Here is a 6444-nt window from a genome sequence, read left to right as displayed (position 1 = left end):
ATGTATAAAGTATTTATTACTTTCTTATAAGGGGATGTTGTTTGTCAACTTAATTTTTCGTAAGCATTTATTACTCTCTTATAATTTGCATGTTTGTTCACTTTTTTATTTTTCTTTTCCTAGGTTATAAATTTAAAATCAAAACTTAGAGTATGTATGTTTTTATAAATTGATGGGAACTTTGTTCTATAAAACCTAGCTCACATTCCACAATCGAAACCTGATCTGAGAGAACTTATTGAAAAGAGGATGGAATGGTCCTAACATATGTTCTTTATGCAGAGAAGACGAGGAATCAAACCTTCATATTTTTCTCAAATGCAAGCATTCATTTCTCATTTGGCAGGAATTAGAAAGAGTCTATGGTTTCAAACTTGATATGCATGTTTCGATTCAGGAATGGTTCATTGATTGCAGCAAGAAACAGATCCTATGGCGTAGAATATGCATCATAACCATATGGTTTATATGGAAATGGTGTAACACCTGTATCTTTAACCAATCGAATTTTTCTCCAGCTAAAGCTTTTGATTTAATCTCTGCTTATTTAGATTCGCTCCCACAGAAGGAAGATAAGATCTTAAACATATCCCCAGCCAGGTCTTCTATTGCTCATCTTCATCAGCCGATAGCTTTTTTCGACGGGGCAGCTCAAAAGGGCCAATGTGGATGTGGAATCCACATAAAGATATCTGATAATTCACATTTCTCTTCATTCTGGCACGGCGGACAGGGTTCCAATAATCAGGCTGAAGCCATAGCCCTCTCAGGTCTTTTAAAATTTTGTATTTTCCTAAACATTCAGCAGGTGGCTATCTTTGGCGATTCCAAGCTATGGGTAGATTCAGTAAACAGAAAAAACTCCATTTTGGCACAACATCTGACTGGATGGAGAGATAGGATACACTTCTACTGGTCCCGCATGAAGAATTGCTCTATTCAGCACATCAATAGGGTCAAAAACTCATCCGCTGACGCACTTTCAAAAATGGGTCTTTCTTCCTCTTCTGAATTCTGGCATCTCGAGATAGTATCTGATGATACCACTTATCAGATCAATGATTTTGCCTTACCAGACTTTTAAATGCTTCATCTTGCTAGATAGTCTCAATTATTCAGAGTTTTGATTTTAGATATTATCAGTTTTGTTATCATAGACTTTATGTAATATCTCTATAGATCATAGGTTTTTATTTGCTAAAGTCTTTTTGGGATTACAGACCTGATCTGTGGATGTATCTTCAGTACTTTATATTCCTCATATAATACATATAGTTTTTTTTCTCTGAACAAAAAAAAAAAAAAAAAAAAAAAAAAAAAGGTCTTATACGCCATTTTAGTATTTAGTGTGTGGCTTGGTCGTGGCCTTAAAATTGGATTGTTATATCATACGTTTATAAGGTACATTATCTAGTGCATAAATGGAAACACATGAATGAAAGCATTATACCTATTGTTCATATATTGTAATCATATACTTCCAAGGTGTACTATATAATTTATAAATAGAGTATAATATGGGTTTGTGTTAGTTATATATTTACATCATTGTTATAATTCTCTTACACATCAACGTGTCGCTTTGTGAGAATATATGATACTTCAATGCATAAATCCCTTCTAAATTTAGTACACAAAGTATTATTTTTATTTAGCTTTCTATGTAGCAACTAATAAACTACATCTTCGTGGGTTGCTTCTTGTAATGAGTTAATTGGTAGTCTTTAAATGGCATAAACTTGTATTTACTATGGATGTCGTCATTTGAAGTGACCTTTTTTAATTTAAGGAAAATATGAAAGAAGGTAATTGACTTATTTATGTTGTTCTAAAATATGTTCAATAAGTAAACTTGTTTTAAGTGGATTTTAATGAGATATTTGATCATTTTTTTCCAAAACAAACTTTGAAAGAAGATATTAATGATACTTCCTCACATTTGTGGATGGTATTCATAATAAATGCATCCACATTCAGAATCAAGCACCCATTAGGATAGAGCAAGCCAAATTTCCAATAACATTAGTAACAATGCATCGGCATATCCCCTTGGGCTAAGATACTTTATCATTTTTCTTTTATCAAACATTTATCATGAATATCATGGATGTGCATGATGAAAACTTTGTAAATTTATCAACGCAAGCTAAAATGTTGAAACCTATGGTGTTTTGCTAAGGCTTATAACAAACTTTGTTAACAAATCACTTTTACTACTATTCGACTCACTATGTTTATTATCCATCCTCCATTATTTTCTCTTTAGTTGTTTTCATATCTACATGAATAACATTTATCTCAAACAAGTAAAATTGGAATGATCAACTCACTAATTATAACATGTAAGAGGTTTTGTTTGTCATGTTAGTAAATATCAAAACCTTGGCTATCCTAAGTTTTTTTTTTTAAGATAATCTTCATTTATGCTCCTCGCTTAATGTATCTACAAAATTGGCTACTCCAAACCATGTTGCAAATGAAATGAAGGATAACATTAATATATAAATTGATATAAAAACCTAATGATAGAAGGTATTTGACCTATTTATGTTGTTCTAACATATGTTCAATAAGTAAACTTGTTTTAAGTGGACCTTAATGAGATATTTGATCATTTTATTCCAAAACAAACTTTGAAAGGAGATATTAAGGATACTTCCCCACATTTGTGGATGGTATCCATAATAAATTCATCCACATAAACTAATGCACGTCAATCAAGGGTTATAAGGAAAAAATGGTAATAATCACATCAAGCACCAATTAGGATGGAACTAGCCAAATTTCCATTAACATTAGTAACAATACACTACCATACTCCCTTGGGTTAAGATACTTTATCAATTTTATTTTATCAAACATTTATCGTGAATATCATGGATGTGCATGATGAAAACTTTGCAAACTTATCAATGCAAGCTAAAATTTTGAAACCTATAGTTTTTTGTAAGGCTTACAACAAAATTTGTTAACAAATCACTTTTACTACTATTCAACTCACTATGTTTATTATCCATCCTCTATTATTTTCTCTTTAGTTGTTTTCATATCTACATGAATAACATTTATCTTAAACAAATATAATTGGAATGATCAACTCACTAATTATAATATGTAAGAGGTTTTTTTACCATGTTAATAAATATCAAAACCTCGGTTATCCTAAAAAAAAAAAAAAAAGATAATCTTCATTTATGCTCCTTGCTCTAATTGTTTTTAAGATAATCTTCATTTATGCTCCGTGCTCTAATTTTTTTTTAAGATAATCTTCATTTTTTTAAGATAAATTAGAGAAAGTATTTGACGTTTGAAAGATTAAAGCAAGTATCTACAAAAGAAGGTATTTGAATTTATGTTGTTCTAACATATGTTCAATAGGTAAACTTTTTTAAGTGGATTTTAATGAGATATTTGATCTTTTTTTCCAAAACAAACTTTGAAAGAAGATATTAAGGATACTTCCCCACATTTGTGGATGGTATCCATAATAAATTCATCCACATAAACTAATGCACGTTAATTAAGGGATCATAATCAAGCACCCATTAGGATGGAACTAGCTAAATCTCCAATAACATTAGTAACACTACATTGGCCTATCCCCTCGGGCTAAGATACTTTATCAAATTTCTTTTATCAAACATTTATCATGAATATTATGGATGTGCATGATGAAAACTTTGTAAACTTATCAATACAAGCTAAAATATTAAAACCTATAATGTTTTGTTAAGGCTTACAAAAAACTTTGTTAACAAATCACTTTTACTACTATTCTACTCATTATGTTTATTATCCATCCTCTATTATTTTCTCTTTAGTTGTTTTCATGTCTACATGAAAAACATTTATCTTAAACAAGTAAAATTGGAATGATCAACTCACTAATTAGGCCGATAGGCCTTTCCTATGCATCAACTTTTCGTCAACACTTTTACTCTGATCCGTTAGATCAGATGAAACACTTTCAACCGTTGATCTTTAGGCCGATAGGCCTTTCCTATGCATCAACTTTTCGCCAACACTTTTACTCTGATCCGTTAGATCAGATGAAACACTTTCAACCGTTGATCTGAACCAGAAAATAAAACAATGGAAAATCAAAAAAGCACGGAAAGTCAAGAAAGCACAAAAGCTCAATAAAGATTCTATGCAAAAAAAATCAAGAAAGCACGAAAAAGATCATAAAAATCAAAGATCCAAAGAAAAAAGCTCAGAAAAGCAAAGATTTTTGAAGATTTTTATTTTTATTTTTATTTTAAATGCAATGTATTATTAATTTATTTTTATAATTTAATTGAAATATAAATTTTAAATTTTAAATTTAAAAATTAGTTTAGATTTATTTTTAGTTGTAAGTTTATTATGTGTTAAGAGGGATTTTTTTTTTGAGGTATTGATTTTTTAAGAGTGAAAAGAGATTTGATTTTTTTGGCATTTGGTAGATGTAGAGTTAAAATGAATTTAGATTAGTTTAAATATTAACCTTTAAATAACTCACATTAGAGAAAAATACCATGGGAAAAAACCATAGATTAAAAATATAATAAGGAAAAACCATGGGTTGGAAAATTTTATATTTTATATTTTAATTTTAATTTGACTAAGTCAAAATGTTAAACATTGTAACATCTCTCTAAAATAAGTAAATTCAATTTAAGTCCATGCTAGCTCCCATCATTTTCCTGCTCAAAAGATAGGCGTTCTCAACACCTTAGCTACTTCGGCGGGCGTTGCAAGTTTATGACGAAAATCACCTTGAAGATGAGAAAACTGACCTCCTGGAAGTTTTTAATAAGAATGGTTATAGTAGGTCTCAAGGTCTTAAGGCTTTTCAAAATGCTGAAAAGGGTCCTAAGAGTAAGATTGACCCCAAGGATTGGTCTTCCGGTGTTCATCTTCCCTTTATTCAAGGGACCACGGATAAAATCGCTAGGATCTTGAGGAAGCATAAGATTCATTCTTCTTTTAGACCTCTTAACACTATATGAAGTTCTCTTCATTTTGTTAAGGACCCGATTAACCCCAAGGATTAGAAGGGTGTTTATATCATTCCCTGTTCTTGTCGAGCTCCTTATATTGGTGAGACCGGTCGATCCATTAACCAAAGGATTTGTGAACATGCTGCCGACATCAGGCATGGAAGGTCTCGCTCCTCCGCTTTGGTAGAGCATGCAGAAAAAACCAATCATCACATCTCCATTGAAGAGGCTAAGGTCATTGCGAGGATTGACCATTTTCATTATCATAAATTTAGAGAGGCCTTAGAAATTGAAAAAAAAGACTTGTTAATTTAAATAGAGATGATGGCTGGAGTATCAACAGATGCTAGATTCCTGCGCTTTCTTCCTAAACAATTATTTTTATTTATTTATAGATTAATTAATTAATTTTTTTTGTTAATCCCCATATTGCTTAGTTTATGACTCTCTTAAATTATTTTTGGTAATATGAATAGGATTAAACCTTAATATTAATATTATATTATATATAATAATATTCATTAATAAGATTATATAGGGTTATGAATCCTTTCTCCCCTGATAGGGGATGTGAAAAAGAGAGCGATGAGGGTTCCATCGGCAGGAGGACTCGAACCAGGGCAGCCTAGGCCATCGGCCTAGGGTGCTGCAGACTAGACCTCATTTTGGATGACGAAGACTAGGAGGTACGGGGTGGGTCAACAGGTTTTCTGTGGAGATGGTCCATACAATGGCCATGTAGGCTGTGGGTTGGATCCAGGGTGCTCAATCTGCAAGGATCCCAAGGAATATGTTTACTGGGACAAATTTCATCCAACTGAGAGGGTACAGTGGATGATTGCAGAGAAGGTTTTGGATGGGGATTCTTCCTTCGTTTCTCCCATGAATCTCAGAGGCTTGATCCAGTACACAAACCCCACCCCTTCCCCCTTTGGTCCTTTGTTTACGTAATAGATTATACCCTAAATTATTCATTAATCGAGCATGTCCAAAGGTATGAATCAACAATCCAACTGTATATATTTGTGATGCTTACTGGTGCAAATTTTCATTTTTTCACAAACGCGTAATAGCGAATAGATTTACCTTAAATTATTCAACGTCCAAAGATATCAATCAACAATCCAGCTGTATAGGTATATGTGTGATGTTTACTGGTGCAAATTTTAATTTTTCACAAAAGCAGAATCGCTGTCAGGGTTTACTGGGAAGAGTTGTGGTAGTGTAGGCGACCAGGCTGATTGAACCAATATCTCTTCTAAAAAAATTCAACAATTCCAATTTAATAATCCTATCGGCCTCTCTTTGTACCTTTTGGGACAATTGCTAGTTATAACATGTAAGAGGTCTTTTTGTCATGTTAATAAATATCAAAACATTGGTTATCCTAGGAAAAAATAAGATAATCTTCATTTATGCTCCTCGCTTAATGTATTTACAAAATTAGCTACTCCAAACCATG

This window comes from Pinus tabuliformis, chromosome 8 (genome assembly GCF_031772625.1).
Source record: "Pinus tabuliformis cultivar Carrire ecotype Pingquan chromosome 8, CPIR1, whole genome shotgun sequence".
Classification (NCBI taxonomy): domain Eukaryota; kingdom Viridiplantae; phylum Streptophyta; class Pinopsida; order Pinales; family Pinaceae; genus Pinus; species Pinus tabuliformis.
Note: the sequence above shows the minus strand (reverse complement) of the source record.